General features: G+C 41.2%; 1 long non-coding RNA gene across 1 annotated transcript in view; it reads right to left on the minus strand.

The window, feature by feature from the left end:
• The window catches only part of LOC143166764 (uncharacterized), a 97672-nt gene that overhangs the window by 12876 nt on the left and 70962 nt on the right, over positions 1-13834 (minus strand). The window contains exon 3 of the long non-coding RNA XR_012996445.1: positions 2356-2522. This is a non-coding gene — a long non-coding RNA (uncharacterized LOC143166764). The remainder of the gene's footprint in view (positions 1-2355; positions 2523-13834) is intronic.

The following is a 13834-nucleotide window of genomic DNA, read 5'->3' on the forward strand; positions in this document are numbered from 1 at the left end:
ATAGCACAACGTAGCGGGGAAAGCAAGCAAGGGGAAAGCGGAGAGCTGAAGCCAAGTTCTGGGGAAGGCTGAACACAGAGGATTATACTGCTAAATGTATTTTCATAACAGGTGAATAATGAGTTCTTACTGGTGAGATGCTGCTCATTAGACTTCAATATTTAAAAGGATTTATGAAGGCTCATTACTAGCGACTGCATTAATAGAGTCTACATGGGTCTGCGCTCCATCAGCCCATCTCCTAGTGTTGACGTTCTCCTTCTTTTCTTTCAAAATAAGTGAAAAAAATAAAGTAATAGAACCCCCTACTTGCTTTCCAGAGCTCAAGGAGTAATTAACTGTGGGAGCAAGAGGCAAGAAGGAAGAGACCTCAGGCTTAAGCTATTTGATTGCAGAGAGAAGCAAAACTATTATCAGCATTAATACAGAGAGATCAGAAGCCTCAATATGAAGGTATTAAAAATGCACACAATATTGATCAACAGGTTTACCATAATTATGTAGTAGAAGCTGATTCAGTCGACTGTGCTTTCAGACTTTCTGGGTGATGTATCTCCCAGCTCATGAAATATAGTCTGATGCTATGAATACTGACTGACAGCTTCATTTTAGTAATTTGCCACGGCAGACTGACATTTTATTAGAGCTCAGTAGAAGACACATTGAAATTAATGGAGGAGACTCTCTTGCTTTCAGCAGGCTTTGGATAAACTAATAGGTTGTTTTTCTGATAAGATGGTGGGAGACCCTCTTAAAACCACAGTAGCTTCAAAATTTTCAGAAAATGGAAATGAGTGGGAGTTGTGCATCTAAGTCCCATTTGTGCTTTTGAAGACTCCTTTTCTTTATAATTACACAAAACACTTGTCAGGATGGAAAGTCAAGAGAGAAGCATGCAAGATGCTTCACCTCTGCCCTGATACGTCTCCCCTCAGATTAGTTTCCTCTTTCTTCTTCCGTTCACTTTCCTTTTCTAGTCTCCTTTCTCAACCAACCATTTTCTCCAGTCCCTCCTCCCACCTTAATCTCTCTGTCAAGCTATTTGCTACTGGTTCCATCAGTGAATCCAGGAGCTATTGCCCTGCTAAGCAAGATAACGTTTATCTCTATCATCCCCAGTTCCTAGACTTTTCTTCCCAGTCTGTTCAGCTCTTCTGATGTGCCATTGTTTAATCTAATTTTCAGTTAGCATCAGAAAATGAATCACTGAAAGCAAAGGAGAGATAGGTTTTTATCCAATGTGTTGTCCATCCATACGTCAGCCTAGAGCACCTCAAAAAAGCTATTACAGGGAAGAGACTTGGGGTCCCATAGTCCTGGGCAGTAATTTGCAGGGATGATGCATCTTCACTCTATTAACTTGTAAGAGCCATGAAGGGCTGGAGCAGACTGTCAGGGACCTGAGTGAGCTGCAGGGGCTCTCCAACCTCTCCCCCTTCCCTAGGGTTGGGCTGCTTGTGCTCCAAGCCAGCTTGGATGAGGTGCAGCTGGACAACCTTGGGTCTGAATGCTGCATGAAGAGCTGTGCAGGAAAGCTCTAAGAAGCTTTCATGTCAGAGGTCTCTCTCGCTTTGCTTGGGAGCTGCATTTAAGCCACGTACCTTGCCAGTCGCAGCCCTGGCTTGCTGACTGAACATCCCAGCTTGACCTTGGCCCTGCCTCATCACCTCTGGACCGTGACAGACCCTGGTTGCCATCACCAGACCTGCTCTTCTCATCCTACTTGTGTACCATGGGATGGCACCCTTGTGGGTGAGGACCCTATCCCTGCCTGTCTGGCACACCCAGGCTCGCCTGCCCTAGCAGAGCAGCCTGCCTAGACAGTCTGAGCAATGCTGGCTCTGGAGGAAAAAGCAGCTCAACATACAGATCATCTTTGGGAAATTCAGCAGCTAAACACTATACCAAGATTGTACAAGCACCATTTATCAAAGGCTTATGACTGAATCCAATTAGACACAGCAAAAGGAACATCCCTCATAGCCCTTCAGCCATTCAAGCCCATGTCCCAGAGGGTAAGGCAGCCAGAGAGCTCGAAGATATGTCAACAGAACTTTTCAAGAATGCCAAATAATACATTTCTCTCTCCAGTTCCATTCTTGTGTCTTAACAGCAATGACTAAATTTAAAACAAAATAAAATAAAATAAATCAGCCTGCATGGTTGAGGTTTGCGCAGTGTAGCCATCCGGAGGGGAGAACTTGACAAAAGGAAGCACAGAGCAACACAAAGTACAGGCTGTATACAAACCCAAGAATCCATGTTAGTTTTCCATTCCTATTTGGTTCACATCCCTGCCTACAGGTATTGCAATTTATTATACTCTTTCTTTATAAAGTCATCAACCCGACTCACCTTTTGTTCCTTTTTATAATGCAGATATGTGGTCCTGAAGGTGACAGCTTCTGATCTGCGCATTCACCAGCTCTTTGTGGCTAACAGTGATGTTGAAGTGCCACGGTTCCTTCCATTTCAAGCAATTTCAAGGCAGAACTTGGTCCTTGAACGAGACCCAAAGGCCACTGAAATCAAAAGAAATACTCTGATTAGCCCCAGTGACATCTGAATCAGTCTAGTAAAGAAAACTTTCCACAGAAGCTAGTGTAGGATTGACTCCCTTATCAAAAAGACACTCCAAAGCACATTTGTTATTAATCCTCCTTCCTCCTTAATTTCACCCTAAATAGGTCCAGTTTCACTTCACTTCACTCTCCCCTTGTAAAGTTAAAACTTCCAGAGGTTTTAAAGACACTCTTTGTCAAAGGATCACTGGAGGGACCAGTGGAAGTTTAAGGATCATTAACTAGACCAGGAACGGATGAAGTTCTATTAAAAATTGCCCATCTATGAGTGTTAATTTAGCAGCTACTAGTTCTTTTTCTCTGCTGGGATGGTAGATAGAAAACAAGCTGAGAAAATAAAAGGCAGAAGAAAATAAGAAGGGAAAAACACTATGAAGCTTAACTGGAGAAAATGTTAATTACGCTTTAAAGCCCTTAGTCACCTAAGCTTCTCTTTACAATAGAAATAGTCCAAATTATCTCTGCTTTTTTTAAAAACTGTGATTACAGTTCTATTTGCTACTTTTCTCTCATTATCTTTATTCTAACTGGAGAAATATCAAGCACTTCTAATTTCTGGATATTGTTTTCTCACTTTTTATTGAATTTCTTGTGTGTGTGTTCTAATGAACACACATCCAGAGGTGTGTGCAGCCACGTGAAATGTGGAGCCAGTTGACTGCAAGAGTCACTGCTGGCTGTTTAGTACTAATCAAACGTGCTCCCACCAAAGTCTCAGGCTACAGGATACTGGAAATCCTGTATGTGATCCTATGATCACACCTTCCCCAAGACATCATTACAGACTCCTTCATAGTAGTGGCTGTTAAGGTGCAATGGCAGAAAAAAAAGGACTTTGCAAAAATGGCACAAAACAGTATCACCTCTGTATCTTGGACCACTAAAATAAAAGGTTATGTACAATTAATATCTATTCATGCAATGAAATACATCAGGATTTTGCTACTGAATTCAGTGAGAGCAAGACTATGCCCATAGCCTACAAAGTTGGCAACAGCTGTAAACAAGTGTAATCTGTTCTCTAGGGCTGCATTTTTACATGACAGAAATAACAAGAGGTAGTCTTTCTTTTTAAAATGCTGTGTTCATTAGCAAGGAATACTTAGTCTAAAGAAACAAATGAGCTTTTCTAAGATGCACCAAATTTCAATTCCTAAGCAAGGAAAGGTCTTTGTCTTTAAAAGCGGTCATTTGCTTTCTGAGTTTCTAGTCCGAGTGTTCTGTGTAAGACACCACGGGTTGCAAAGTTTCTGATTTCACAAGTATGTGTAGTTGAAATAATTTGATTCTTCACTTTGAAATAGTTACATTGTTAAATAATAGGCAAAGGTAACCAACCATAAAAGGTAACAAGCCATAAAAAAACCCAAATCCTAGCACATTTCTATTCAAAAGAAAGTTTCAGATATTAAATTATGTATTTACTTATTTTTTAAATAGGTGAGGAAAGTCAAAGATATTTTGTTGCAGGTTTACTGCTCAAATGTGTGTGAGTCTGCAGGCATTTCTAACAAAAATACTAAAAAACGATTAAAAACTAGAGCGAACAGTATGATTCTGCCATCTCTACCAATGGTACAAGTCTTTGGGTGTGCTTTCAGCATGTCAGAATTTAAGAACAGCAAGGATTAAACGATCAAATAAAAATACAGTATGACACGGAAAGGAGGTTCATTTTGAGATGACTAGCCGTATAAACCAAATGGTCAGGCATGCTGAGAGCTCACTTGCAGACGGTCAGATTTCACTAGTACACTCACACTGGACTAGAGACAGACCCGTGCAAAGCCCTAAAATCTTGAGACACCGCAGGACTGACTGATTCAATGTCTTGATCTCAGTTTTGCAATGCTAGATGCAAACTCACCGTTGGATTTTTCTTTCAATAGTCATAGGCAAAGCAAGATTAAATTTCTCTCTAGCTATGAATGCGTTCTAATTGCTTTACTAAAACTCCTCGCTAGAGGAAATTACTTCTGGCTTTGCAGACTATCAAGTTTCTTGAGAACATTGATTCATAAGCAGAACTTCTAGCTGAAATGAATGGCACAAACCTTGGTGCAAACCCTGATTTTTAATATTCAACTTGCTTTCCACCCATTCACCTTACATTCCTTTCTCCCCCTCCCAGCAATGCTTCTCCTATTAAGTATCCCATTGTTGCAACAGCCCTTTTTAAGTACAAAAAGTAATTCATACATATAAAATAAATGAATGCTGAAGTATGTCTGTGTAAGAGCAGATCATCACAGGACCTAAATAAACGCTACTAGCAAAGCTGCATTTCCACTGGAAACTGCTCAGCTTCCATGTTCACCAGATGAGCCAGGTGAGTCCACCTAAATCCAGGGCTCGAGCAAAATCAGTCACCTCTGCATGAGCAGAGAGGAGCTGCAGAATAGGGTGTATGCCCACACAGAGGTGGGAGATTGCAGCTGTTTTGAATAGTTCTCCGGAGAGCACTTTCCTCTACAAAGAAGGGGGAAACCAGTCATAGGTCATAAGCAGGGGTGCAGAGTGGAGAAGAAATAATGTCTCCCTGATGCTTCAGGTGACTACCACAGAGCGGTCCCTACACAGAGAGGACAGCTCCTGGCACCACAGCCCTGCAGCAGTGAGTGTCACACCAGGCATATGCTTGGCAGCACCACAAAAGCACTGTGCTAATGGCACAAGGAGAGCACTCCCACCACCCGCACACACAGAGGTCTGAGCCAAAACATATGCCTTCACAGTACAGTGGACTTGACTTTATTATTGTGGGCTTCATTAACCGCCTCAGACACAAACGCTCTGTTTTGTTTGTGGCAATACTGCCACTGAACCTCCCCGAGGGAATAAAGGGAGGTCTCAGCATCATATCTCTATCTGGCTCAATCACCTAGTCTGGGAAGAGTTGCTGGACCTCAAAAAGCTAATACACATTTGATGATTCTGTATGATAGCCTTGGAAATGGATATTTCCATGGCAATGAATAGAAGCCATTGCACGTGTGCACTGAGTGAAACCAAAGCCCCTTCTGCTGTAGGCTGCTGCAAGGATTTTGCATGAAATATTAAAAAGAAGCCTTCGTGCCTGAAGTCCTTACCGGGTCACCTCAGCCTTCAGCTATCCTACCAGCTCAGTCCTCTCCTTGGGGTGTAATTAAATAAGGGCAAAATGGTATGAACCTGCTAATGGCTTCGCATTGCCCAGAAGGAAATCACTGAATTACCCTGGGATGCCTGCTCTGATTAGGAATAGCACTTGCTTGATTGAGGTACTTCATCTGGCAGTGAGACTAACAGTATATAAGCAGTGGAACTGAACAGCATTAAAGGGAAACCACCTCAGAATATGCTCTTGCAAAGATGATTAGTGAAGGTTAAAAGGATCACAGACTATACACCCACATCCTTTCTGAAAGACTTACAGACAGAGTCTGATTTCAAGCCGGCTGGTGTTTTTAGCTGAGCTGAGTGCAGTTACCTGGAGATACATCAACATAGCTGAGATCAGGGGCCCAGTTCTCAGGGACAGAAATTAACAGTTTGTTCCATCAACATAGTTTGACATATGCTGTGAAGCTACTTTCTGAGTCAAACTCTAAATATTTAAAAGTTAGTAGAAAAATCTCTCCTTGAGCAAGATTATTCCACCTCTGCCTATTGCAGGATTTCCTGTATTGTCTTCTGAGGCGCCTGGTGCTGGGCCCCCCCGGGAGAGATGAGCGCAGTCCAACTTACGTTCTGAGTTTGTAGTCTGGTGTAAGCAAAGCCAGAACTCATATCTGCAGAGAAGAGGCAATATTTTTAAAATCCCATGAAAAAAATAAGTGAAAGGGGTTTGACAGCCCTTTTTTCCAACTGTAATTATCTTCAAAGTAATTATCTCTGGAGGAATATAGCTCTGCTCTTCCATTGCATTAAACCAACTTTGTTTTTCATTTTCAGAAGCAGCCTAAGTAAGACTAAATCTTGATTGTAAAGAGCATATTGTGAAAGTGAGGGAAAAAAATGTGTAATTACAGAAAAGCTGCTTAAATTTTTTCTAAAAGACAGAAAAAAGGAAAGACTGAGGAACAGCAATAGCTATGGTTTGTGTTTTTTTTTTAACAGAAGAGTTTCTTTAGATTAAGTTAGTGGCCCTGAAATGGAAAGAATGAACAGTATAGCAGGATGCCACCCCAGCACGAAGAACATCACAGACACAATAATGTGGAACTACACAGGGAAGAGACTAGGGTTTATTTGTCAGCAGCCACATCCACCCTGTGCTATGCCCTGTCTACACACACGGGCAGAGCACAGCTCAGAAGGCAGGTTTAGATCACATTTCCAGACTAAAGAGCACCAACCTTTTAATGAGAAAGATAAACTTTTCCAGATACCATAGTCTGTAAGCCCTACCACAACTTCCCTGAGTTGAATGGACCAACTGCTAGTCCACAATGAGGACATGAAAGACAAATTAAAGCTCAGGTCCTACTCTGTTGGTTTACATAATCCAGGTCAATCTCTTCTCTCCCCTCTCCTGCTTTAAATTACAAGCAACTCAGCTAGTTGGTTCAGCGAGTTCACTTAACCAGGAAAAAGTCTGGCTTCTTCCACCTATACACTTACCTTCTAAAAATAAAGGGCAGGGGGTGGGGGGAAGGAACAAACCTGGAAAGCTTGGGCACATAATATTCTTTTGCTTTATCAAAATACTTAAAGGCCCACGTGCCCAGAAACTGGACAACACCCTTGCTGCAATGTGTCTACACCATTTATCACCCATGCTTCTGACCAAATACCAGCCCTCCCTTAAGACTCTTTGGTGTGTAAAGGCTCATAAAAATGTTCTTCTGTCACCAGCAAGAATATATCAACTGGAGATGTCATGAGAGGCCTCTTTAGAAAATGTGAACACCACACCGTCAAATGCAAACATATGAAAGAAATCCTTTCTATTGAACCCAATGTAAATCATGGAAGGGTTTGGGTCCACCAGACTTTGGTTTTAAAATCTTCAACCTATATGTTCATGCTGGTTGGTCACTATTTCATACATCCAGTCTGAATGTGACTGCATGCAGTGACACCCAAACAAGGTAACCAACTTCTAGCAACAGATACCTATCACTTGAACTACAGCACTACCACCAAAGATGGCCGTAACAGAAGGTCAGTATTATCTGTATGTTAGTGCATAACACTGTCAGCTTGCCAGAAATAATTTCAATGACTGGCAGCTCCATCAAGGAACTAAGACTACCTGTGGCTGAGGTATCGTGAAGGATGCTGAAAAACAATGGTCCATCAAGACATGCTGCTGGAATGTATTTCTGAGGACAGCCAATGTGTTTTTCACAGGAAACCTGTTTCTATCAAGAACTCAGAGACTCTTGTATTTTTCTGAACCACATAAAAGCAAAGTTTTTCATCAACTTTGAGCCACAAAAATTATTAAGGCTAGATATACGGTGGGAAAATGTTCTGCTTTGTGTGCAGATGAAAGAAGACCTGTATCTTCAGTTTAGATCATGAAAGCTAGTGATCACATCACGTCTAATCTCTGCAGCTTAGTTGCACACGGGATGTCCATCCTGCTCACACCAAGCTTCGCTGCTTTCTTTCTGTTCCAAATCTCTGTGGAAATCACTATCAGATACCGACCCCATGAAGTCGCTGTTTATCCTTAACCTGCACGTGACTTCTGCTTTTAGGCTCTCCAGCATAATGACCGCATGTGTTTCTTCAGCATGAGCACCTGCTCTCCAGAGCCCTGCACTCCTGCAGTGCTGCTATACCAGTACCGCTACTTGAACCCGATCCCCAGCCAGCCGGTTCCCGCCTTACATTCAACAATTCAGCTCTCCCTTCTCCTGTCAGCTACAAGTGGTTTTCCAGGCTGTTAATGGTGGAATGTGGTAATGCAGTGCATGTTACTTGATTCTGAACAGGCAATTAGACTTCCTCATTTAGTTTTTAGGGCTTTAACTGCCTGACTTGACACTAATGTGAATTAACCAGCATCCCACCCTGCTATGCCACTACCATTAATGCCAGTGCAATGTGCACAATAATTATGATATATTATACCGCTGGCAGCTCATCTCCGTATCATTCACCTTTTCTTTCCCAAATTGGTCCGATGGTAGGATCACACATTCCCTAATTAACACCTTCTTTCTGTGGTTACTAATGAGTCTGTTGATACCACTTCTTCAGGCTGCCTCTATTATAATAAAGTCTTGTGGGTATATCCAACTCCAACTGTCCGCTTTAATTAAGAGACAGATGACACTGACTCTCTTTCATTTAACACTTAACAGACACATAGTCCCCTGGATGGTAAGTGAGGAAGGGAAATGCTTCATCTTTTGTTTCTTTCTTCATTGTACGTGGCAGGACTCTGGGAAATGGCTTGGGTAAGGGGCTGGGAAGTGAGACTGATACCTGATATAGCAGCATCTGGGAGAAGGTCAGCCTTGGACTTTTTTAAAGAAAAATAGGGCTAAGGCAGAACACAGTGAATTTATGGAGGGAACAGAGGCAAAAATGATTTATGGAGAAGATTTAAACAAATCACAGGAGAAAACGACTCTCCCATTTAACAAGACTTGTCAGGTTCACCTATGGCTCTTTCTGCAGCTTCACCAGAAATTAGAAACAGCCAGTTGTGTTCATTTCATATTTTGAGAACAACTGATCTGATCCAAAACCTAACAAAGAAGGGGATCTCATTTAGCTTTGTCAGGCTTTAACCGACATTGGATCATGGAAGTGAAGATTTTATTTATAGAATAGTCCATGCTGGTTGTAAAACAGCATGAGAAAAGGCAGAACATAAAATGGATGTACAATGTCTGCTACAGATATCTTTTCAGTAAACTACCATAGTGTCTTTGCTCTTGAAAGCAATGGTTAAGCTAACTCTTCAGGAGGCTAAAAAGGTGGAAATCAACAGTATTTGACTGTTTTGTTTTAACATCAAAAACCTATTCAGGACATAACATTCATACAAAGCACCTGTCCTGTTCCTTTTAAAGGTCTAGTATCTTTTGATTGTGTTTGTTTACAAAAGAGGAACATGTATACAAGAATAAAATATACACTTCAGAAGAGCAAATTCATTCATCTGTGTTAGCATATTTCTTTTGGTATTATACAACATTATTATAGGCATAAAGTTTTATTATTTCATAAATGTAAAATAATACCTTCAAAATTCCAAAGTCTATTTTAAATATTAAAGCTGAAAAATAGAAAACAGTTTAAATAAATGCTCATTTTATATTTTGTTTGCTTTTTGAAATGGAAAAACTCAACCTTTGAACACAGAATGACAGTTTAAAATTGTGACTGATTTTGAACCCAGTTCTAAGTTACTATAAAGGATTAACAGAAGGGTTAAAGCCAGACATGTTGCTACTTTGAAATTCAATAGCTAAGCCTTCAACATTTGCTCCTCAGGTTTGGGCTGCTTTCTTGTATTTCCTCTGTGGTGCTTACAATCATTTTCAGCCTCTCACCTGCCACAGTGTCTTGCTCAAACTCATAGGGACTCAGAGTTGCATCTCTCATGGCTCTGCATCTCCCGTTATCAGACATATTTTCAGAAACCAGAGTGGTCTGTAAGAGCGTACAGGTACTTTGATGTAAATAACCATTTCATGTAAGATGCAAGGGAAAATAAACCCATGCTGATCATGTGTCCAGTTCATCAGAGATGTAAATGATACCTATGTATCTTTTAATGCTTATGATTTGATTTCAAATGGTTTGGAACTGAAGCCATAAAAAAGACTTTCAAATAAGGGGCCCAGCGGAAGGTTAAGGCAACACATTTACAAATCTGGTGCCTTGTGGTTTTTCCTCTCCCCAGCATAATAGGCCTGGGACTTTTTACCTCTTTGGCTGTGCACAATAAAAGACTTCAAGCTGGAGAAAATAGTTGAGGAGGGAAGACATGATAGTATTGGGAAAATCATTAACAACAGGAAGTATCAAGAACATGAAAAACTGCTTACTCAAGCAAAGCAAATGAGAAGAGTGGGAAATCAGTGCTGTAGAAAACACAGAAGAAAGTGTGATACCCTATAAACTGCACTGTTATTCATTCCTGTTGCAAACCACAAAGCTGCTTCTTTCATAAGATCTTTTCTAACAGATAAGCCACTTACAACTACAATGCAGGAATGCAACTTACTAGTCTTCTATAAAGAGATAGACAATCCAGCTTTCAGTCTACCCCATCTTGAGGTTTAATATAGGGCTATCATACTGTCGCATGTCAAAAGTTAACGTCTTCAGCAAGAGAAACATTGGCAAGGGTAAAAACAAGTTTCCACTGTTGCTGCTTTGAAATAATAGTTCATTTAATAATGACAAGTGAAAGGCTTTCACACTTGGACTTAAGATACTGACATTTTTCTTGAAATGGATATATTAATATCTTGTTTGTTTAGGTTTTTTTAAACACCGTGATGTATTTCTCCATTCCAAGTTCTCAGTATGAGTTGTGCGTATTAAATCACTGCCCTATTAGAAGAACACAGCAGCTAAGTATTGTTTCTGGATACACACACCTTGACTGTCCCTCCATTATTTACCGCAGGGAGCCAGCACAACAAAACACCTACTGCCCTGGTCTTGTATCCAGTAAAGCATGATCTTTCTTCTGTGATTTTTTTTTTTTTAAACTTGATTATTTATCTAAGTGAATTGGGGCTATTCATCCACAGCAGTCTGAGAAGTCATGCTTTACAGTCAACATTTGGCCAGATTAGAGCTTTACCAGGGAAACACATGATTAGCTGTTCCCTTACCAGCTGAACATACAGTAGTACTCACTGTATACCAGCAATCCATCAATTAAATACAGCCAACTATGCTATTGGTTGAAGAGTTCATGAATAGTGCTGTAGTGTCCTCCTCCAGGGATCCAAAATGGGACAGCATATTGTCCCACTAAGGTATTTCATGATGGTTATCAACCAAAACACTGGTCAGTTGAGCGGGTATCTCCACATCATGGTCACATCTTCATTTGCAATGGCTGCACACCTAAGCCACACTACAGCTTGGTACAATCACATTTTAGAATAAAAACATTTTTGTTTGCAAAAGTGTTCAAGAGTACAATTGCTCTTTTAGTGATAGTGTAGTAACTGGCAAATATATTTATTCCCCAGTGAAGGGAGTTATTAAATCAAGAGGTCTTGATCCTCTCCACCCTGCCCTAGCAACAGAAATATTTTATAAGTATGCGAGATGGATGCAATTTGCATGAAGAATAGAGAACACAGATGAAAGATCGTGGGCAGCTTTTAAAGAATTCACACTGAAAGCATCTTTAAGAGGTAAAAATCTACAACAGAAGATTATTTTTCGATGTTCTGGATACAAATCAGGGCTACAAGGAGGCATTCAGAAAGGTGCTGACTTATAGGACAGCTAAACATCTAATCTCTGCCAAAACTCCGTCCTGTTAGATAGTACTAACTTCTGCAAATAGGCCAAAGAATTCAGAGGGACACATAAAATACAGGTTAATGGGGACACCTGACTGTTGGCAAAAACCTGTTGGACTCAAGCTGCTATGGAAATTTTGGGAAATGAAAAGATTCTAAATCTCATAAAATTTATTTGTCAAAAAATATGGAGGTCTGGTCAACCACCAAGCTGTCCCCAGAAGAGACAAAAATGGCCTCCTCCCCGGACAAGTCCACATCCTTGGCTGTGGACCTGTTCCAGCCACAAATCCACTCAGACCCATCGTATACAAACTCACTGAAGGAGAAGGATTGTTTATAGCTGCCATTTAAGGACAATCTTTGTTGGAGTTGAGCATGCACAGTATTTCCTTTAGTCAGCTTTAGACAGGGAAGAGTGATTTGAAAAAGAAGTGTCCTTCAAAGCTCCAGGTGAAATCTGGTGCTACAAAACGGGTCAGTGTTGCTGTTGCCATCTACTACAAGCAATAGCCTCTCTCTCACAAAAGCACTAGAAGAAAGTGGGCGAAGGAAACAGCAAAGAAGGTGTCAGCTGAGTGGCTGGAGGGGTCTGTCCTCTCCTCTCCCACTCCAAAAGGAACCGGCACAGATAGAACAGGGTGGGTTATAGGAACATCCATCCCCCATTGCAATTCTCGCTATATCTTTGCTGTTATACAGTTAAAAACCCCATAGTAAGCGTATAATTTTCTATTACACGTCAGAGATCATTACATCAATTTCTATGGAACCCTGCTAATTACACAGGCTTTCCCATAAAGGAAAAGTTCCTTTGGGAAAAAAAAAATAAAATCAATCAGGCCATTAAAAAGAAGTAATAGACTTTTCTGTGTGTATTAATCTGAAACAATAGGAACCAACTATGTTTACTGATACAATATTTCCTCCTCAAGAATATGACTAATGAGCTCAAATGACACAAGCGTACATGGCACAGAAGACTCCTCCAAAGAACAAAAACTTTCTTCTGACAATACAACAAACTTACGTAAACTGAGACATATCCTCTTGGATGTCAGGGTTAAAAAAAGGGACAGTTCAAGATTTAGTCAAAGTTAGAAAGAGATTCTGCAGACCCAGTTCTGCCTCTTTGAATGCTAGTTCATGTGGGGAGATACACTGCCTAGACCAGGGCTCCCCAGGGCACCAGGTCCAGTCCTCTGGGCTGTTGCGTGGCAAGCGTGTTACATGAATACATCTATCATTTTCCCCTTGGAAATCCTGGCAGCTCTCACATCATTTGAAAACTCAGGGCATACTGGGGACTGCCACCTACATCAGTATCCCCACCTCATCCCTGGTGGTCTTGCCAAAGAAGCTGAAGCATGTTGCCCAGCACGCCTGTGGTCTCTGCACCTTCCTCTCCCAAAGACTAGTTCTTTGGAAAGGCGTTTTCAGGCACTTGTGCTGGCTTGCATCACAGCACATGCAGGGGATAAGGAACAAGGGTTAGATTCCTGGGTTCTTTGCTGATGAAAGCAAACAGGCTCGAGAAAATCCCAAATGAGTGAGCCCAGATGCTGTCTTCCAAAAGCATTTCCCAGGCAGCAGTTGAAAGAACATGGCTTTCCCCTGCCCCTGAGCTGAGAGGGGCTGTCCTCACCCCTGGGAAAGTTTGCTGCCTTCTCTGGAGAGTGCTAAGCCTTCCAGGCATGTCTTTTATCCCTATCTCAAAGCTACTTCTGAAGATCAATGTTTTTGCTGTCAGACTATACCAAACGGCAGAGATTTTTTAAATTTTTTTTTTTCAGTTCTCCAAAGCATGAGCCATCC

The sequence above is a fragment of the Aptenodytes patagonicus genome, chromosome 13 (assembly GCF_965638725.1).
Source record: "Aptenodytes patagonicus chromosome 13, bAptPat1.pri.cur, whole genome shotgun sequence".
In the NCBI taxonomy this organism is placed as follows: Eukaryota; Metazoa; Chordata; class Aves; order Sphenisciformes; family Spheniscidae; genus Aptenodytes; species Aptenodytes patagonicus.